The following is a 22888-nucleotide window of genomic DNA, read 5'->3' as shown; positions in this document are numbered from 1 at the left end:
TTGTAGCTCCGGGCCTGATGGCTCACCGGACACTGTCCGGTGCCCCCTGCCGACCGTTGGCGCGGACCACGCGTCGCCCGCGGATTGCGCGGCCGACCATTGCGCTGGCGACCGTTGGCTCACCGGACAGTCCGGTGCACCACCGGACAGTCCGGTGAATTATAGTCGTACGCCGCCGATTTTTCTCGAGAGTGGCCTGTTCACTGGAAGCCAGCCTGGCGCACCAGACACTGTTCGGTGCACCACCGGACAGTCTGGTGTGCCAGACTGAGCTGAGTTTTGGCTGCACCGAGCCAAGTCTTTTTGGTTCTTTTCTTCTTTTATTCTCACTGTTTCTAGCACTTAGATAAAACATATTAGTACTTAAAAACTATGTACTAAGTCTAGAAACATACATTCTCTTTGATTTGCACTTCTCTCTTCATTTAGCACATAAGAACTTATTTAAATGTGTTGGGCACTTAATCACCAAAACATAATAGAAATTGCCCAAGGGCACATTTCCCTTTCATAAACATATTATATGTATTATTTGGGTACAAACATAAATGCAAAGGGAGAATCCACTTGCCTTTCTCAAAAGTGTTCTGCGGTTCGTCGTCAAACGTATTCGGTTCTTCTACCACACAGTCAGTTTCTAATATAGATTCACATATGGTACACCCTCAAATCCTTAAGGGGCAATGGAGGGCGTCCACCAGCGAACCCATGCCCCCGCCCGCGATATTTTGGCCACCGCGCGCGTCTTCCCCCCACACCCGCGAATCACGCCCACGCACGTCGCGCCGCCGTGTATCCCGTCCGTGCGCGTCTTCTCTCCCCCGACGCCCGCGCGCCGTGATGACCGCCGCCAGCGTAGGCCACACCGCCACCCATCCCACGGCGCGCGTCTTCATCCCGCGCGCGTCGCTCGCGCCGCGCGCAATCCCGCCCGCGCGCCGTGTTCCCCGCTCGAGCCACCCCGCCCACCATCCCCGGCGAGGAGAACATCCCGCGCGCGGCGCCCGCGCCAGGCACCCCGCCCCACCACCCCGCCCGCGCGAGCCCCCCCGCCCGCCATCCCCGGCGAGGACAACATCCCGCGCGCGTCGCCCGCGCCAGGCACCCCGACCCCTCACCCCGCCCGCGCGAGCCACCCCGCCCGCCATCCCCGGCGAGGACAGCATCCCACGCGCGTCGCCCGCGCCAGGCACCCCGCCCCCACCCCCCTCCCCCGGCGCGCCGTGATGACCGCCGTGGGGTTTCCCGACCGCGCAACCCCCGCGTCCCCGCCCGCCGGGTATCCCGCCCACAGCAAACCGCGCGCCTGCGCGCGCCCTCGACGGCACCTTCATGGAAGGCGAGATTCGCGGACTAACCTGACAGCGACGGCATTTCTAGAGCCCCTTACTCGCCGTACAGGAATGCTATTAAAGGGATGGATAGAGGTGCCGTCTGCAACCCATCCCCACTCTCCTCAGATTCACCGATTCAATCACCCTCATCCATCTTATTGGTATTGCAGTCTGTAGATCTTGGTTGCATCTGTTTATTGGCTAGGTATTTCACCCTCATCCTTGCATCTGCTTCAAGGTTGCATCTGTTTATTTCAGGTAGGATGCTCTCGCATGAACTTGTGAACAACATTCTTGGAGTGACTGAGTAAGCTTGGCGAACTTCCCTGACCAATCAAAGGTACAATTTTTCCACTTCCTAATAATATTGCTGGCTACATATTTTTACATCTTCTCATCATGCACAATAGCATATTTCCCTGTATATTTGAGTTTGCATGGTGCACTGAACTGGGTTGTGCTGCAGATTGTGTTGAGAGTGTGACAATGAATTTTAGTGTTCATGTTAATTCAGTGTCTATTATTTGTACTTCAAATTTCTCGTCAGTTTAAATGTTTAATGTAGTGTTGAGTGACTGTTACTTGTAGCTGATAGTTTTGGGTGAGTGCCACTTTAGTTTGTGTCATATTTTGGTGACCGTTAGTTTTGGATGACTACCACTGCAGTTTATATGCTTCATACGAAATTTACATGATAGATTAAACAGTTTTAGCATAGACAACTGCAATCTATTGTGATGTTGTCTATTGTGTGAGTTTGGTGAGTAAAATCATAAAATCACCTCACCAATTATGCTCTGGTGAATGGCAAAGGTGTTTTTGTTGAGAATATATCTTCTCTTTCACCCTGGAATCTACACTCTTTGAATGCTACTTAGTTCTCTTATTGATTTGTCTGGTGAGAGCACCTAGAGGGGGGGTGAATAGGTGATCATGTGAAACTTAAACTTATAGCCACAAAAACTTGTTAAGTGTTAGCACAATAATAGCCAAGTGGCTAGAGTGGAGTCTCAACAAAACACAATACCACAAGAGATCAAACACAGAGATGACACAGTGGTTTATCTCGTGGTTCGGCCAAGACCAACGCTTGCCTACTCCACGTTGTGGCGTCCCAACGGACGAGGGTTGCAATCAACCCCTCTCAAGCGGTCCAAAGACCAACTTGAATACCACGGTGTTTTGCTTTGCCTTTCAATATCCCGTTTGCGAGGAATCTCCACAACTTGGAGTCTCTCGCCCTTACACTTGAGATTCACAAAGAAATACGGAGTAAGGGAGGAACTAGCAACGCACACAAGACTCAAAATCAGAGCAACAGCACGCACACAAGTCGCAACAAGAGCTCGCAACACAACTCAATGAGTTCACAACTCAACAAGAGCTCTAGATGCTATCACAATGAACCAAATGCGCGGAATCGATGTCTTGGTGCTTAGGAATGTTGTAGGAATGCTTGGTGTGCTCCTCCATGCGCCTAGGGGTCCCTTTTATAGCCCCAAGGCAGCTAGGAGCCGTTGAGAGCAAATCTGGAAGGCTGATCTTGCCTTCTGTCGACTGGTGCACCGGACAGTCCGGTGCACACCGGACACTGTCCGGTGCCCGATTTCTTTCCTTAAACGGCGCAGACGACCGTTGGCCACCAGAGAGCCGTTGGCGCACCGGACAGGTCCGGTGCACACCGGACAGTCCGGTGCCCCCTTCTAGCCGTTGGCTCGGCCACGTGTCCCGCGCAGATCGCGCGACCGACCGTTGGCCCAGCCGACCGTTGGCTCACTGGACAGTCCGGTGCACACCGGACAGTCCGGTGAATTATAGCCGTACGTCGCCGGTAAATTCCCGAGAGCGGCCAGTTCGCCCGAGTCAGTCTGGCGCACCGGACACTGTCCGGTGCACCACCGGACAGTCCGGTGCTCCAGACTGAACAGCCTTTTGGCTGTACACAGCCAACTTTTCTCTGACTCGATTTCTCCTGTTTCAAGCACTTAGACACAACACATTAGTCTTCAAAACAATGTACTAAGGCTTAGAAACATACCTTTACTCTTGATTTGCACTTTGTCCATCCATGGGTATAGATTCACATTTAAGCACTTGTGTTGGCACTCAATCACCAAAATACTTAGAAATGGCCCAAGGGCACATTTCCCTTTCAATCTCCCCCTTTTTGGTGATTTATGCCAACACAACATAAAGCAACTAGAACAAGTGCAATATCACTTCAAATAAAACTCAAATTTATTTTGATTCAATTTTGGCATATATGGATCATCCTTTGCCACCACTTGGTTTGTTTTTGCAAATCAAACTTCAAATTTCTATCTCTAAGTCAAACACACATGTTAAGTCATAAAGAGAGTCATTTCAGGAGTATTTGATTCAGGATTCCAAAAACTCCCCCTTTTTCCCATAATCAACATTTCTCCCCACAAGAAGCCAACTTTTGACAAGAGAGACAATAAAAGAGTTTTGACAAAACAAAAAACTCTATTCTACTCTTTTCAAAATCTCTCAAGTGGTAGCTGATCCATTTATCACTTTGGCCTTTATTTTCTCCCCCTTTGGCATCAAGCACCAAAATGGGATCAATCTTGGCCCTTTAACCCCATTGCCTCACCAAAATCTTCAATTAAGAGCAAATAGGCAATAAGAGTTAAAAGATGAACTTGGAAAAGTTACTCTTTTCATCGGAGTGCAGTGGAAGTCTTGCATGGTCCAAGTCCACCTTTTCCCTTTTAATTCTCCTTCGAGACTAAAACAAGCAAACTCAAGCATATGGTTAGTCTCAAAGGGTCAAGTTGTAACACATCTCCCCCTAAAACTGTGCATCACTTTGCAACGGACTTGTGAGGTCCAGGGAGTGTTTGTACAACTTGAGCATCATACTAAACAATAAAATGCAAAAAGGAACATGATCAAAAGCATAAATACATGTATGCTACAATTCAATCCAAGTTCCGCGAATCTAAGACATTTAGCTCACTACGCAGCCTGCAAAAGGTCTTCTCATCTAGAGGCTTGGTAAAGATATCGGCTAGCTGGTTCTCGGTGCTAACATGAAACACTTCGATATCTCCCTTTTGCTGGTGGTCTCTCAAAAAGTGATGCCGGATGTCAATGTGCTTTGTGCGGCTGTGTTCAACAGGATTTTCCGCCATGCGGATAGCACTCTCATTGTCACATAGGAGTGGGACTTTGCTCAGATTGTAGCCAAAGTCCCGAAGGGTTTGCCTCATCCAAAGTAGTTGCGCGCAACACTGCCCTGTGGCAACATACTCGGCCTCAGCGGTGGATAGGGCAACGGAGGTTTGTTTCTTAGAGTTCCACGACACCAGGGACCTTCCTAAGAATTGGCACGTCCCTGATGTACTCTTCCTATCGACCTTACATCCAGCATAGTCGGAATCTGAGTATCCAACCAAGTCAAAGGTTGACCCCTTTGGATACCAGAGCCCAAAGCAAGGCGTAGCAACCAAATATCTAAGAATTCGCTTCACCGCCACTAAGTGACACTCCTTAGGATCGGATTGAAATCTAGCACACATGCATACGCTAAGCATAATATCCGGTCTACTAGCACATAAATAAAGTAAAGACCCTATCATTGACCGGTATGCTATTTGATCAACAGACTTACCTCCTTTGTTGAGGTCGGTGTGTCCGTCGGTTCCCATCGGAGTCTTTGCGGGCTTGGCGTCCTTCATCCCAAACCGCTTCAGCAAGTCTTGCGTGTACTTTGTTTGGGAGATGAAGGTGCCGTCCTTGAGTTGCTTCACTTGAAACCCAAGGAAGTAGTTCAACTCGCCCATCATCGACATCTCAAATTTCTGCGTCATCACCCTGCTAAACTCTTCACAAGACTTTTGGTTAGTAGAACCAAATATTATGTCATCGACATAAATTTGGCACACAAACAAATCACCATCACATGTCTTTGTAAAAAGAGTTGGATCGGCTTTCCCAACCTTGAAAGCATTAGCAATTAAAAAGTCTCTAAGGCATTCATACCATGCTCTTGGGGCTTGCTTAAGTCCATAGAGCGCCTTAGAGAGCTTACACACGTGGTCGGGGTACCGTTCATCCTCGAAACCAGGGGGTTGCTCCACGTACACCTCTTCCTTGATCGGCCCATTGAGGAAAGCACTCTTCACATCCATTTGGTACAACCTGAAAGAATGGTGAGCAGCATATGCTAGCAAGATACGAATAGACTCTAGCCTAGCCACAGGAGCAAAAGTCTCCTCAAAGTCCAAACCTGCGACTTGGGCATAACCTTTTTCCACAAGTCGAGCCTTGTTCCTTGTCACCACTCCGTGCTCGTCTTGTTTGTTGCGGAACACCCACTTGGTTCCCACAACATTTTGCTTGGGACGAGGCACCAGTGTCCAAACTTCATTGCGCTTGAAGTTGTTGAGTTCCTCCTGCATGGCCAATACCCAATCCGGATCTAGCAAGGCCTCCTCTACCCTGAAAGGCTCAATAGAAGAGACAAAGGAGTAATGCTCACAAAAATTAACTAATCGAGATCGAGTAGTTACTCCCTTGCTTATGTCACCCAAAATTTGGTCGACGGGATGATCCCTTTGAATCATCGCTCGAACTTGGGTTGGAGGTGCCGGTTGCGCTTCTTCCTCCATCACATGATCATCTTGTGCTCCCCCTTGATCACACGCCTCCTGTTGATGAACCTGTTCATCGTCTTGAGTTGGGGGATGCACCGTTGTTGAGGAAGAAGGTTGATCTCGTTCATCTTGTTCCTGTGGCCGCACTTCTCCAATCGCCATGGTTCGTATTGCGGCCGTTGGAACATCTTCTTCATCTACATCATCAAGATCAACAACTTGCTCTCTTGGAGAGCCATTAGTCTCATCAAATACAACGTCGCTAGAGACTTCAACCAAACCCGATGATTTGTTGAAGACCCTATACGCCTTTGTATTTGAATCATAACCTAACAAAAACCCTTCTACAGCTTTAGGAGCAAATTTAGAATTTCTACCCTTCTTCACTAGAATGTAGCACCTGCTCCCAAATACACGAAAGTAAGATACATTGGGTTTGTTACCGGTTAGTAGCTCATACGAAGTCTTCTTGAGGAGGCGATGAAGGTAGACCCTGTTGATGGCGTGGCAAGCCGTGTTCACGGCTTCCGACCAAAAATGCTCGGGGGTCTTGAATTCTCCAAGCATCGTCCTCGCCATATCGATTAGCGTCCTGTTCTTCCTCTCTACCACACCATTTTGCTGTGGTGTGTAGGGAGCAGAGAACTCGTGCTTGATCCCCTCCTCCTCAAGGAACTCCTCCACTTGAAGGTTCTTGAACTCGGACCCGTTGTCGCTCCTTATCTTCTTCACCTTGAGCTCAAACTCATTTTGAGCTCTCCTTAGGAAGCGCTTGAGGGTCCCTTGGGTTTCAGATTTATCCTGCAAAAAGAATACCCAAGTGAAGCGGGAAAAATCATCAACAATAACTAAACCATATTTACTTCCTCCTATGCTCAGATAGGCGACGGGTCCAAAGAGGTCCATATGTAGCAGCTCCAGGGGTCTTGATGTGGTCATCACATTCTTGCTGTGATGCGCTCCTCCCACCTGTTTACCTGCCTGACAAGCTGCACAAGGTCTATCTTTTTCGAATTGTACGTTAGTCAAACCTATCACGTGTTCTCCCTTTAGAAGCTTGTGAAGGTTCTTCATCCCCACATGTGCTAAGCGGCGATGCCACAGCCAGCCCATGCTAGTCTTAGCAATTAAGCATGCATCTAGACCGGCCTCTTCTTTTGCAAAATCAACTAAGTAAAGCTTGCCGTCTAATACACCCTTAAAGGCTAGTGAACCATCACTTCTTCTAAAGAAGGAAACATCTACATTTGTAAAAAGGCAATTATATCCCATATTGCATAGTTGACTAACAGATAGCAAATTGTAACCAAGAGACTCTACTAAAAACACATTAGAGATAGAGTGCTCATTAGAAATTGCAATTTTACCTAACCCTTTTACTTTGCCTTGATTCCCATCACCGAATATAATTGAATCTTGGGAATCCTTGTTCTTGACGTAGGAGGTGAACATCTTCTTCTCCCCCGTCATATGGTTTGTGCATCCGCTGTCGATAATCCAGCTTGAACCCCCGGATGCATAAACCTGCAAGGCAAATTTAGGCTTGGGACTTAGGTACCCAACTCTTGTTGGGTCCTACAAGGTTAGTGCAAATATCCTTAGGGACCCAAATGCAAGTTTTGTCTCCCTTGCATTTTGCCCCTAACTTCCTGGCAACAATTTTCCTATCTTTTCTACAAATAGCAAAGGAAGCATTTAAAGCACAACAATTGTAGAGGGTTCATTCACTACTTTCCTAGGAGCATGAATAATATTCTTTCTAGGCACATGATAAATAGCATTTCTCCTAGACATATTTCTACCATGCATATAGGAAGAACTAGAAGCAAACATGGCATGAGAGTCAAAATCATCATAAGCATTATAACTCCTATAAGCATTTCTAGTTTGTCTCCTATCATGATACATAAAAGCATGGTTCCTTTTAGTACTACTAGCCATAGGAGCCTTCCCTTTCTCCTTGGCGGAGATAGGAGCCTTATGGCTTGTTAAGTTCTTGGCTTCCCTCTTGAAGCCAAGTCCATCCTTAATTGAGGGGTGTCTACCAATCGTGTAGGCATCCCTTGCAAATTTTAGCTTATCGAAATCATTCTTGCTAGTCTTAAGTTGAGCATTAAGACTAGCCAACTCATCATTAAGCTTGGAAATTGAAACTAGGTGTTCACTACAAGCATCAATGTCAAAATCTTTACACCTAGTACAAATTACAACATGTTCTACACAAGACTTAGATTTATTTGCTACTTCTAATTTAGCATTTAAATCATTGTTGACACCTTTTAAAGTAGAAATGGTTTCATGACAAGTAGATAGTTCAAAAGAAAGCATTTCATTTCTCTTAATCTCTAATGCAAGTGATTTTTGTGCTTCTACAAATTTGTCATGTTCTTCATACAACAAATCCTCTTGCTTTTCTAAAAGCCTATTCTTATCATTCAAGGCATCAATCAATTCATTAATTTTATCTATCTTAGATCTATCTAAGCCCTTGAATAAGCATGAATAATCTATGTCATCATCATCACTAGACTCATTATCACTAGAAGAAGCATAAGTGGAGTCTTGAGTACTCACCTTCTTCTCCCTTGCCATAAGGCATGTGTGATGCTCGTTGGGGAAGAGGGATGACTTGTTGAAGGCGGTGGCGGCGAGTCCTTCATTGTCGGAGTCGGAAGAGGAGCAGTCCGAGTCCCACTCCTTGCCTAGATGCGCCTCGCCCTTTGCCTTCTTATAGTTCTTCTTCTTCTCCCTCTTGTTTCCTTGATCCTGAACACTATCATTGTCGGGACAGATAGCAATAAAATGACCAAGCTTACCACATTTGAAGCATGAGCGTTTCCCCTTTGTCTTGGTCTTGCTTGGTTGCCCCTTGCGGCCTTTTAGTGCCGTCTTGAATCTCTTGATGATGAGAGCCATCTCTTCATCATTAAGTCCGGCCGCCTCAATTTGTGCCACCTTGCTAGGTAGCGTTTCCTTGCTTCTTGTTGCCTTGAGAGCAAGAGGTTGAGGCTCATTGATTGGACCGTTTAGAGCGTCGTCGACGTATCTCGCCTCCTTGATCATCATCCGCCCGCTTACGAATTTTCCTAGTACCTCCTCGGGCGTCATCATCGTGTACCTGGGATTCTCACGAATATTGTTTACGAGATGAGGATCAAGAACGGTAAAGGACCTTAGCATTAGGTGAACGACGTCGTGGTCCGTCCATCGAGTGCTTCCGTAGCTCCTTATTTTGTTGATAAGGGTCTTGAGCCGGTTGTAAGTTTGGGTTGGCTCCTCTCCCCTTATCATTGCGAATCGTCCAAGCTCGCCCTCCACCAACTCCATTTTAGTGAGCATGGTGATGTCGTTCCCCTCGTGAGAGATTTTGAGGGTGTCCCATATCTGCTTGGCGTTGTCCAAGCCGCTCACCTTATTGTACTCTTCCCTGCACAAGGATGCTAATAGAACAGTAGTAGCTTGTGCATTTCTATGGATTTGTTCATTTATAAGCATAGGGCTATCCGAGCTATCAAATTTCATTCCATTCTCTACAATCTCCCATATGCTTGGATGGAGAGAGAATAAGTGACTACGCATTTTGTGACTCCAAAATCCGTAGTCTTCCCCATCGAAGTGTGGAGGTTTGCCAAGAGGAATGGAAAGCAAATGCGAATTCGAACTATGTGGAATACGAGAATAATCGAATGAAAAGTTTGAATTGACCATCTTCCTGTAGTCGTTGTCGTCGTCCTTTTGGGAAGAGGTAGACTCATCGCTATCGTCGTAGTAGACGATCTCCTTGATGCGCCTTGTCTTCTTCTTCTTCCCGTCTTTGCGCTTGTGGCCCGAGCCCGAGTCAGTAGGCTTGTCATCCTTCGGCTTGTTGACGAAGGACTCCTTCTCCTTGTCGTTGATCACGATTCCCTTCCCCTTAGGATCCATCTCTTCGGGCGATTAGTCCCTTCTTGAAGAGAACGGCTTTGATATCAATTGAGAGCACCTAGAGGGGGGTGAATAGGTGATCCTGTGAAACTTAAACTTATAGCCACAAAAACTTGTTAAGTGTTAGCACAATAATAGCCAAGTGGCTAGAGTGGAGTCTCAACAAAACACAATACCACAAGAGATCAAACACAGAGATGACACAGTGGTTTATCCCGTGGTTCGGCCAAGACCAACGCTTGCCTACTCCACGTTGTGGCGTCCCAACGGACGAGGGTTGCAATCAACCCCTCTCAAGCGGTCCAAAGACCAACTTGAATACCACGGTGTTTTGCTTTGCCTTTCAATATCCCGTTTGCGAGGAATCTCCACAGCTTGGAGTCTCTCGCCCTTACACTTGAGATTCACAAAGAAATACAGAGTAAGGGAGGAACTAGCAACGCACACAAGACTCAAAATCAGAGCAACAGCACACACACAAGTCGCAACAAGAGCTCGCAACACAACTCAATGAGTTCACAACTCAACAAGAGCTCTAGATGCTATCACAATGAACCAAATGCGCGGAATCGATGTCTTGGTGCTTAGGAATGTTGTAGGAATGCTTGGTGTGCTCCTCCATGCGCCTAGGGGTCCCTTTTATAGCCCCAAGGCAGCTAGGAGCCGTTGAGAGCAAATCTGGATGGCTGATCTTGCCTTCTGTCGACTGGTGCACCGGACAGTCCGGTGCACACCGGACACTGTCCGGTGCCCGATTTCTTTCCTTAAACGGCGCAGACGACCGTTGGCCACCAGAGAGCCGTTGGCGCACCGGACATGTCCGGTGCACACCGGACAGTCCGGTGCCCCCTTCTAGCCGTTGGCTCGGCCACGTGTCCCGCGCAGATCGCGCGACCGACCGTTGGCCCGGCCGACCGTTGGCTCACCGGACAGTCCGGTGCACACCGGACAGTCCGGTGAATTATAGCCGTACGTCGCCGGTAAATTCCCGAGAGCGGCCAGTTCGCCCGAGTCAGTCTGGCGCACCGGACACTGTCCGGTGTACCACCGGACAGTCCGGTGCTCCAGACCGAACAGCCTTTTGGCTGTACACAGCCAACTTTTCTCTGACTCGATTTCTCCTGTTTCAAGCACTTAGACACAACACATTAGTCTTCAAAACAATGTACTAAGGCTTAGAAACATACCTTTACTCTTGATTTGCACTTTGTCCATCCATGGGTATAGATTCACATTTAAGCACTTGTGTTGGCACTCAATCACCAAAATACTTAGAAATGGCCCAAGGGCACATTTCCCTTTCATCTGGAACATCGAAATTCTAATTGGTTGCATTCTTTTATGTATGTAACAACCAACCACCAGCATCAAGTTCTTAAGAGGGTGTTTTTCTTCGTAACACCATCTTCTATAGCTATGCTTTTCTTTGATCAGTTTTGTTCCTTACACAGCGTGATCCGGCCCAGAGGAGATTCCAAAGGTCTTGGAAATCAGCGGCGAGCGCAACCTCATTGACAACTTCTTCTCCTACCACGTGTAATAATCACGGTACACAAGTTTGATTCAAACCTAAAATGAGGTGGTTATGTTTATGCTTTTATTATGAAGTTTTGATTTATTTTAGTTGCATGGTTTTGATTTATTTCATGTTATAAACCTCAAATCTATGTTTTTTTGGTTTATTTTTCTACTTTGTTTCATACTTCCTTCAAATGTGGAGATTTACATGGCTTTTTTATGTTTTGATTTATTTCAAACATATTTGTAACTATGATCAATACTATAAGATCAATGGCACCATCTACACTTAACCAACATAGGTCGGTTGCGGCCCTACATCACGTCCCTACAAAGTTTCCGTAAGTACACATTTCACTTGTCGCATATATATATGCGTGGACAAAAGAATCTAAACTCACTTTTAATGTAGTTTCGTGTTATTTGATGACGTTGAGAGCGATGACTTACCAAAATTTAAGAGTATCGTAGCCAGAATCGTTGTTAAGTTCCCTAGACGTCATGACAGCCAACATTTTATTCTACAAGACATCACTGTAAGTCACAGGGTCAAACATTAAAACAAAAATAAATGACATCAACGTATTTCTCTTACTCATACGACGTGCATTCTGAAATGACTAGGGGTCAAAAATAGAAGCAATTTCATACCGCGATAATGTCCAAAGATTTGACACCTTACTCCAACAAGGATCTACATATACATTATATGGAGTGGTGTTATATGTAAGCTGGGGGCTGTATCTATTTCGGAATTTTGGACATAGGCTAGAATTGACCTTGGCAACTCGGACTGTTGTGGAACCATTCCACTTGCCAATTCAGTTCCCGCCTTATCCAAAACATCTTATGCCATTTCATGAGGTCCTCCAACAACCTCATAAGAGGTTTATAGGTATGTGCCCGTCTTTCTATATGGAGTATACTTATACCGCACTAAACCATAAAAAAAATTTAATCCCTCATATATGAATGTCTCAGATGTAATAGGAATTGTCATTCATTTGGCGCCGTTAGAGCACATCGGTGGAAGGCCGTACAGAGAGGCCATACTAATGGATTCCAGGTCATTAATTTATAACTACAATCTTTTTTAAACTGCAGATGTGTTATATTTTATTCAAACAATACAAGCTTTATTTATAGGTGGGATATAATCGTCGTGGGTATATGGCCTGAACTGTTGCAAAGAAATGCTCTACGGTGGGTGTTAGCTAGAGAAAACAAGAGCATAATTATCGGAACTATGTTGCGTCGTAACAAGCTACACAGTAAATTATATTATCCTTGAACATCTTTGTTGGAGTAAACTCAATGACCTTCTTTAGTAACTAAGTCTACTACTATAACAATAGGATGCTTGCAAACCTCGGACCATAGCATTGTTGAATTCGATCCAGATCATCACACCACACAACGGTTGCAGAGTGAGTGTTTCTTGCAATAATTTAGAAATTATAATTAAGTAATCATGTTATTACATATCATTTACTAAATTGCAGCAATTCAGCGCTCCATGATCCAAAATCCGAGGAGTGCTTTAATCAACAATTATCTAGAGAGGAGACGCGCTTATCTGGCAACAGTGGTTCAGGATGTGTAGTGTGACAGCTTGTTATCAACTAAAGATGGTCACAATTATTTGTATTTCGCCGTTTATGTATTAAAAACTGGCTCTTTGTTGTGTTGAATTCGATACGTATTGTTGGGGACTTGTTCTCAAATGCTTCAAGAACAAGGCAACATAGAAAATGTTAATCGGTTAAGTCCTTCGTCCTACGAAGCATTATTTCCCTTGGGATATAATAATTTTCGGACGAAGGTCACAAAGGGCAAACCTTTATAAATGCATTACATATTGACGAAGAATGAATTACAAGGAACATAAAGAATTACGTAGATCATCATATATCATTATTATATATAAATAAAAATAACATTGAATTACAGATGTACCTCCAATTTGAAGGAAATGAAAGTACAAGCGTGACGCAAAAGTGAACACCAAATCAGCGTGAACAGTACGGGGGTACTGTTCACCTATTTATAGGCACGGGGTACAACCCATACAAAATTACATACATGCCCTTTACATTTGGTGGTAATTCTATAGTAATCTATCGAGGTCTAAATGGCCTTTTCATCTTCAAGTCGGTTCCCTTTTCTGCGAACATGCCGAAGCTTTCCTGCTTCACAGCTTCGGCGCTGTGTCAACCTTCGTATCTTTTGAGCTTCTCCCTCTCTGATACGAGTCCGAAGATACCTGTTCACACATTATACTCTAGAAACACTGTTAAATCATGTTTTTGAGGACCTTCGGAAGCCGAAGGCCCCCAACAGTAGCCCCTCGCAATATTAATTTGTTAAAATAATAATAAATTTAGATTGCGACATGGACGAAGGCTTTAAGCCGAAGGTCCGAAAAAACACCTTCCCTTTGCTAGAATAGCAACATTCACTGACAGGCGGGGTCTTTCCATTTTTACCGCACTGAGCATATAAATAAGAGCATACCGCGAGCTCATTTGGTACGCTCTCTTGTCACTTGCTCTCGCTCGCTCGATTTTTAGCTTTAGCGCGCTAAGATTCCCTGAGTCTTTAGTTTTAAAGCTTCGGCTTTAAAAACAGTTTTTTAGTATTTCCGAAGATGTCTGGAGACAAGAAAGTTGTTGCTGAGACGAAGCTGTCTCTTGATGAAGAGAAAAAGAAAACTGCTGGTGAGACGAAGCTGACTCTTGATGAGGAGAAAAACTTGGGGTTTCTTATAGCGATGTCGAAGACAAACACGGAAAAAATTACCAAGGAAATTCTGGAAGGCTTGTCTGAGGATACTGGTGACAGTGACAGTTATGATGTGGACAGCGGTAGCGAAGACTCCGAAGATCGTCCCTGGCGACCAAGCCATTCAGTTTATGGTAAATCAACTATCAAAGAGAATCATCTTGTCAACATGAGAGGAAGGTATTTTCGGGATTTGTCCATTGTGAGGGCCGATGAAGGAGAAAAGACTTGTCCACACCCTGAAGAAAATGAAGTCGTAGTATACCGAAGCTTTCTGAAAGCTGGGCTACGATTTCCCTTGAGTAGCTTCGTCGTGGAGGTGTTGAAAATCTTCGAAGTCTATCTTCATCAACTTACTCCCGAGGCAATTATAAGGCTAAATATCTTCGTGTGGGCCGCGAGAAGCCAAGGTCTGAAGCCTGATGCAAGAAGCTTCTGTAATATACACGAATTATTATATGAAACAAAGCCTTGGGGCAAAGAACAGTACCATAATAACTTTGGCTGCTACAGTTTCGTCTCTCGGTCCGGGGCAAGCTGTCCCGTACCAACCTTTCGGAAGAGATGGCCCGGGGATTGGATGACAGAATGGTTTTATGTGAAGAATGACCTATCAGCACGAGAAGATATCAAAGGTATAATTATGCGTCCTATTTGGCAAAGCTTTGGCCTTCGGAGGCTGAAGGTGGAAATGAATGAAGCTGCCGAAGAATGCCAGAGGGCCTTCGGCGTCATCTGCTCTTTTATTGGAACAAGAGATTTAGTACAAGAGCATATTGCCTTCCGGGTTTGGCCTCTTGCGGAGAAATGGGAAATGCCTCAAGAAACCATAAAAGAGGCCGACGAAGGTGGGCTTGTGAGACTGAAGTACACCTTCAAGTTTGGAGATAAATTTACTGAGCCAGATGATGACTGGCTAAAGAGTATTGAAAATTTAAGTGACGAATTGCTTGGTGCTTATTCAAAGGCCGAAGATACTGCGATGTCAGCAGCCTTCGAAGGCCGAAAAAAGAAAAGGCTGAATCGGGTATTTGATGCAATTGGGTTTGTTTACCCTGACTATTGCTACCCCGTCCGAAGGCAGAAAAGAAAGAACACAACCTCTGCAAAAGAAGAAGCTGCAACTGCTTCTAGCGAGCCAGAGCCTGAAAGAAAGAAAATAAAAGTCCTCACTCACCGGCCGCGCTATATTGAACCAGCTTCGGTGTCGGAGTTTACCGAAAAATCTTCTTCGGCTACCGAGGCTAAAAAGCCAACCAGACCAGTCACGCCACCTGCAGCTGCAGGGATGGCCGAAACGGCGAAAAAGATAGAACTAGAAGAACCGAAGGTTTCGCTGCCAGAAACAAAAGAAATGGCCGAAGCGCCATCCACAGAAAAAATTGGAGAAGTGAAAAAACCAACTGAAGAAAAAGTACCAGAAATTGTGAGTCCTGCAGCAAATGTTGAGACAATAAAAAATCAAAAAGTGCCAGCAGTGACTCCAAAAAGAAGAAGAATGGCCAATGTGCTAGATGTACTAGAAACAATTAAAACTTCAAGCACACCTCCGAAGAAGGCTGCTGCCATTCCTGAAACGACAACTGAAATTTCTGATAACAAAACTCCAGTGCAAGGGACTGAAGCCGAAGCTGAGTCCTCAGAGCCCGCGAAGATAGAATCCTTGGAAACTGAGGAAAAAATAACAAAGCCAACTTTTGTTGAAGAGATCGGAGTCATTGCCCCCGAAGCATCCATCAGAGTTCGCGATTATATTGTTCGTCATGCTTCGGGGAAAAAACTTTCAGAAAAAGAGGAGCAAGAGGCCCAGCATTACGCCCAAAAGCTGAAGTATCCAAAGGGGGCGTTAATATTCAATGGTAGTGGAGAAGAAGACTTTTTGTATTGTCTCCCTGACAACAAGGAAATTTCTGTTTGCCGGGAGATGAGCAAGAGCTTCGGATTCCCAACCTTAGAAGACGGGCTCTCGGTGCTGTCGAAGAACGATTTGGCCGACAGCCTGGCCTACAATAGCTTAAAGGTGCGACAAATGGGATCCTTGTATTCTTTGTTGATACCAAAAAAAAAACCTTTTGCTTGTTTTATTGAAACACACATACTTTTCTTTGCAGGGCCTGATACTTAGTAATGCCCTCAGGGCACAAAAAGATGTTGAAGACGAAGGGTGTACTATAGCCCTGAGCAACCTTCGTTCCGAAGTAATTGAACTGAGGAATGAAGGCCTCGAAAAAGATAAAATATTACACTCATTAGTAAATAAAATAAAGGAAGACGAAGCTGCGTTCAAGAGTCAGGCTGAAGCTCAGAAACGCGAAATAGAAGATCTTCGGAAACAACTGGCCAGAGCCAGGGAAGAACGTATACTTGAAGAAACAAGGCGAGAGCTCAGCGACCAATGGGCGGATCACTTGGAAGCAACTGTTGAAGAGCTTCGTTCATTCAAGAAGAGGTGCTATAACAAATCTATAGAATGTGTTAAGAAGTTGAAGGCTAGCTTCGCCAGGGTCGGCGCCTTCTCTAGTGAAGAAAACTTTATAAGAGGCAATCCCGAAGGTCCTATTGAATGGATCGACCACGAAGCTGAAGCCTTCGAAGAAATTTTAAATAGCCGTGGGGATATATGTGCTTTCTCTGGGGCCAGAGGAATTGCCACCATTCTAGAGAAGAAGGGCTGTGAACACGTAAAAATGATAGCACAATCTGAAACTGCTTTGTCCTTTGAAGACGCAAAAAACCCTTCGGCCGAAGCAAGCATAATTGGTGGAAAGTTTTTTACTGATATCTGGGATAATGGTGGCCGAGAAATGGCAGGAGAAATTATTCAAAGAAGTGAAAAGGGCATTCACGATGCTAGAGAAGTGGCTAAGGCTGCTGAAAAGAGCACAGAGCCCGAAGGTCAATTAGGTATTAACTAATAGTTTGTATTGTGTTGTAATTTTTGGTTTTAAGCTTCGTTTTCCGTTTGTAATAGCAGCATAGCCGTGTCCTGTCCTTCAGATCCTGCTGAAGCGTCTCCAGGCCCTCAGCCGAAAGGAGACGATGAAATTAAAAAGATGGCCGAAGCAATCATGGACGAAGTCGTCAATCGACTCCTGAATGAAGCTGCAGAAGTTGTTCTAAAAGAAAATTGAACACTATTGTAAAGTAAACTTCTGAATTGTAACATTTTGTAATCCCGAATGTAATATACCCTTTTTATTGCTTAATTCTTTACGATGCATGAAACTTTACACGTACCGCTTTTTGAGTCTTTGACGAAAAAACACCTTCCCTTCTTTTCATGCTTCGTGAAGAAGGATTTTTGTTTGTCACAACAATATCCAGTGTTCTGATGAATAATATCCAGGCTTCTTGACAATGTGAAGCTACTTAGCATGGTTTGCCCTTTTCAAAACATTCTTCCGAAGATCGATGTCATATTCCCTTCTTGTGCTTTATGCAATATGATGTATGATGCTTATGTTATGCGAAATGATGCGATGATGTTATGCTGAGTAAAATGTTGTTTATTCCGAAGATACACGCGTTCCTGTGACAAAACATACAAAATTTTTCATTATAAGCCTCCCTTAGGAGCTTCTTCGCCTTTTACTTCAGCGGAATCAGCGTTGACTTTTCGCTGTAAGCTCTGCATTCCCTTAGGAACGTCTTTGGAGCTTCTTCGCCTTTACTTTTGGCGGAATCAGCGTTGACTTTTCGCTGTAAGCTCTGCATTCCCTTAGGAACGTCTTTGGAGCTTCTTCGCCTTTACTTTTGGCGGAATCAGCGTTGACTTTTCGCTGTAAGCTCTGCATTCCCTTAGGAACGTCTTTGGAGCAAAAAACTTACACTGCGTTCCCTTTGGAACGACTTTTTTGTGACTTCGGCAACTTACTCTGCGTTCCTTAGAACGACTTTTTGCTGTTTCGAATAATTTTCGGTAGTCCGAAGGTCCTCTTGATTATCACAAGTCTTTAAACTTTAACAATTTAAGCCTGAGAAAAATATATTTTCCTTGTGGGAATCAACGAAAGTATTTATATGAAACCTAAACAATATCCTTTATTACAGAAAACAAAACTGGATAGAAAAGATTGCTATTAGGGTAGGATATTTGTCAATAGATGTGCTTTGACTCTGGCACGGTGCTGTTGACTGTACGAGCTTCGGACTGCTCTCGGAAGTCCCTTTGGTGTGGAGCATACTGGCTCCCTTCTGGCTGCTGTCCTTGCTGTAACGGAGGTGGAGGCGGAGGTTGTTGCCAAGAAGCTTGAGATTGACTCGCCGAAGCAACAGAAACTGCAGGGTGGTTGCCTACATACTCTGGGATGTAGGGCGAGTGATACGAAGCTGTATGCATGACCTGCTTCGGCTGAGCTTGTTGTGCTGCGGCTTCGGCTATTTCCTTTTGCTTCTGGATGGTAACATGACACATCCTGGTAGTATGGCCCTTGTTCTCACCACAGAATAAGCAAAAGATTCTTCTCTGTTGATCGCCAAATCTTCCTCCGAAGCCCCTGGCACCTCTGCCTCTTGGAGCTGGTGGTCGGAAGGGAGCTTGCTGTTGCCCCGAAGCCTGTGAGGAATATTGTGGCCTTTGCTGTTGGCTCCCCTTATCATCACTTTGTGTAGAGTTATGAATTGATCTAACATGCCTCGGGTAAAACCTCCCACCGAAGCCACTGGTCATTTCAGAAAACCTGAAGGCCTCCTCCCTTCTTTGGCGAAAATCGTTATCGGCCCGAATGTACTCATCCATCTTCTGGAGAAGCTTCTCCAAAGTTTGAGGGGGCTTCCTGGCGAAGTACTGAGCTGACGGTCCTGGCCGAAGCCCCTTGATCATGGCCTCAATGACAATTTCATTGGGCACCGTTGGTGCCTGTGCTCTCAAACGCAAGAACCTTCGGACATACGCCTGAAGGTATTCTTCGTGATCCTGGGTGCACTGGAACAGAGCCTGAGCAGTAACCGGCTTCGTCTGAAACCCTTGGAAGCTAGTTAACAAGAGGTCCTTCAGTTTCTGCCATGAAGTGATCGTTCCTGGTCGAAGGGAGGAATACCAGGTTTGAGCAACACTTCTGACAGCCATAACAAAAGATTTGGCCATGACCGCAGCATTGCCACCATAGGAAGATACTGTTGCCTCGTAGCTCATCAAAAACTGCTTCGGGTCTGAGTGGCCATCGAATACGGGAAGCTGAGGAGGCTTGTAGGACGGAGGCCAAGGTGTAGCCTGCAGCTCAGCGGACAGAGGAGAAGCATCGTCAAAAACAAAATTCCCATGATGGAAATTGTCATACCAGTCATCTTCGTTGGGAAAACCCTCCTGATGAAGGTCTTGGTGCTGAGGCCTTCGGTGTTGCTCATCCTGAGCAAGGTGACGAACTTCTTCAGAGGCTTCGTCTATCTGCCTCTGTAGTTCAGCTAGCCTGGCCATCTTTTCTTTCTTCCTCTGCACTTGTTGATGAAGCATCTCCATATCTCTGATTTCTTGATCTAACTCGTCCTCTGGTGGTGACGGGCTAACAGCCTTCCTTTTCTGGCTTCGGGCCTCCCGAAGAGAGACTGTCTCCTGATTGTGGTCCAGTGGTTGTAGAGCTGCAGTCCCAGGTGCTGAAGCTTTCTTCGGCGCCATAACGAAGGTTTATGATCGCCGAAGATAAAAAACTTCAAAGAGTGGAAGTGAGTTCACCGGAGGTGGGCGCCAATGTTGGGGACTTGTTCTCAAATGCTTCAAGAACAAGGCAACATAGAAAATGTTAATCGGTTAAGTCCTTCGTCCTACGAAGCATTATTTCCCTTGGGATATAATAATTTTCGGACGAAGGTCACAAAGGGCAAACCTTTATAAATGCATTACATATTGACGAAGAATGAATTACAAGGAACATAAAGAATTACGTAGATCATCATATATCATTATTATATATAAATAAAAATAACATTGAATTACAGATGTACCTCCAATTTGAAGGAAATGAAAGTACAAGCGTGACGCAAAAGTGAACACCAAATCAGCGTGAACAGTACGGGGGTACTGTTCACCTATTTATAGGCACGGGGTACAACCCATACAAAATTACATACATGCCCTTTACATTTGGTGGTAATTCTATAGTAATCTATCGAGGTCTAAATGGCCTTTTCATCTTCAAGTCGGTTCCCTTTTCTGCGAACATGCCGAAGCTTTCCTGCTTCACAGCTTCGGCGCTGTGTCAACCTTCGTATCTTTTGAGCTTCTCCCTCTCTGATACGAGTCCGAAGATACCTGTTCACACATTATACTCTAGAAACACTGTTAAATCATGTTTTTGAGGACCTTCGGAAGCCGAAGGCCCCCAACACGTATAATGTTATCAAACCCTCGCAGTCAGAAATAAATTATGTTATCATTCCTTGTAAGATCTCAAAAACAGCAATAAGAATGAGCATGACCAGGCAACTTTCACTATACATGTCATATTTTGACAGATTAAGAACACATGAGACATGTAGGTCTGAAGGAGATGTTGTATTTCCACTCTTCTAGGTAGCCACAGCTTCATCCTGAGCCATGACAATATCTGCTGGTCTGTCATGTAAAAGTTCAGACTATCACAACATACAATCTGCCAGCCAATTTACACTCGGTTGCAGAGTGAGTGTTTCCGATAATGAGCACAGATTGTCTGCTAATTTAAGCTAATTTAAGCTATCTTGGAGAGTGAGTCTTTTAAGCCATTGTCTGCTAATTTAAGCTAGGCACAGATTGTGCCAGTAAGCACATAATCAACCAGCTTCAGTTTATAGCTAGGACACCAATCATCAATGTGGGGTGACTACTGTAGTTATTCAGTCACCCCAACAACCTTCATACTGTAGTATCGCAGTCAGAAAAAACCTCGCCCATGACTAACCTTTTCGACAGTCAGAACAACATGCTAACCTTTTCGACAGTAAGATCAGTGATCTCCCCATGAACTATCTTGGAGTGCCTGTAAGTCCTAGCAGGCTTCGTGTGAATGACTGGGTTAAGCTGGTGGAAAAGGTTGATAAAAGGACTTCAAAGTTGTAAAGGCAGTGTTCTGACTATAGTTGGGAGAATTACACATATTAATGCTTGCCTATCTAATACTCATATATACCACATGTCCATGTACCTGATGCCAAAAACTGTAATTAAAAAGCTCGATATGAAAAGGAGACGTTTCCTTTGACATGGGGGAGATAAAAAATAAGTATTATTTGGTAAAATGATCTAGAGCTTGTACTAAGAAAACCAATGGAGGTCTTGGGATTAAAAATCTCAGAAATCTAAATATGAGATCTCCGAAGATATAAATATCTTAGTTCTGGAAGCTAAAAAACATGTAGCTGTGTTTCAGAAGATAGTTACAAGAGGAGAATGCTAAGATGTGGAATGAAATATGTGATAAAGCAAGAAAGTTCAAGTTGGATTTTGATACATAACGATACTATAAGTAACAATTGTCATTTCGAGTTCTTCAGATTTTATTACAACAACGCATGACAATGCCCGACACATATCTCTATCAACCGTAGCTATGGACCCTTCTTTATATATGACAACTTTTGTTATTGCTTGGTTCTAATATTATAGTGTTTATCTAAGGCTTAGTATCTCGTAATGAAAGGTAGTTTTAGCTATATTGAAATTCTAGGGAAAAACATGTTCAATAGCACATAAAGCAGAGTTAAGGAACTGTGAAAAAAGAAAATACTCACTGAGCATCATTAGTTTTGCCATAGCTGAAATAAACACCAGTCAAAATTCAACATGGAAAACCACCAGTGGATTCTTCATGTTTGGCCTGCATCATGTGTGTTTTCATCCTATCCTTCCAGCAGGATCCTCAATTACTCATCCTTGCTGGGCTGGTAAAGTGGTAAGGATTAATAGTCAGTCAAGTGTTAATAGACAACGTAATAGTCAGTCAAGTGTTACTGAATATGATAACACAATAATAAATAGTATACAGTACTCAAAGAATCGCTAAATGTGCGACGAAATTTCTAGAGCAGAAATAAATCCCAGTCAAACTGATTGAGGGCCTCTCTAAACAGGTTTCAAGTTCATGAAACCTGTTCAATCAGACGTTACAAAGTTTCTTCCTTTCCTTTCAAAATCGCCATGAAATTTGTTATGAAATCTATGTATGCTCATGTTGAACCTTGTAACTATGGCCCATATATGGAAGGAAAAAATCCCTCCTAAAATTAAAATTTTCAAGTGGTCCCTTGAAAATAGAATTTTGTGAACCAAGGACAATCTGAGTAAAAAAGTGGGTGGGTCATTACAACTGCTGCTTTTGTAATCAGATTGAAACCATTGACCACTTATTATTCAGATGCTCTATTGCCAAAGTTACTTGGGTAATGGTTGCTAAAAGTATTAACAGGAAAGATATCCCTATTCATTTTGTCATCCTATTCATGTAAATTCTCTTGGCAAGTAATTTAGAATGTACATTTTAAATCAAGTTTAGTCTGGTAATATTCTTGTTTGAGTGAAGCACTTAGGCTTAGGACCTATCTTAATCGTTCCATGACAACACTTTTACTAGCAAAAAGTTTGTCCAACACTATGTTTGCGTTCAGTGACCTATCCAAGATTGTTTTTATGGAATTTCTCTACTTAGGCATGTAAACCCAGTAATTTTAAGGGAACACCTGTTTCTTGTTCGACATTCTCCGGTGTATCCTTTAACTAGATTTAAACAAGGGTATAAG

At 44.3% G+C, this 22888-nt stretch overlaps 2 long non-coding RNA genes across 2 annotated transcripts; both read left to right on the top strand.

Annotated features, from left to right (window-relative positions):
* The first annotated feature begins 11691 nt into the window (after positions 1-11691).
* On the top strand, positions 11692-12113 carry LOC103632667 (uncharacterized). The gene is made up of 3 exons (XR_556088.2): positions 11692-11739; positions 11811-11934; positions 12023-12113. It is a non-coding gene; the product is annotated as an uncharacterized lncRNA (long non-coding RNA).
* Positions 12114-12204: 91 nt separating this feature from the next.
* On the top strand, positions 12205-12639 carry LOC103632666 (uncharacterized). The gene is made up of 3 exons (XR_556087.2): positions 12205-12293; positions 12380-12464; positions 12545-12639. It is a non-coding gene; the product is annotated as an uncharacterized lncRNA (long non-coding RNA).
* The last annotated feature ends 10249 nt before the right edge of the window (positions 12640-22888 follow it).

Source organism: Zea mays, chromosome 7 (assembly GCF_902167145.1).
Source record: "Zea mays cultivar B73 chromosome 7, Zm-B73-REFERENCE-NAM-5.0, whole genome shotgun sequence".
In the NCBI taxonomy this organism is placed as follows: domain Eukaryota; kingdom Viridiplantae; phylum Streptophyta; class Magnoliopsida; order Poales; family Poaceae; genus Zea; species Zea mays.
This window is presented reverse-complemented; position numbering and strand designations above follow the sequence as displayed.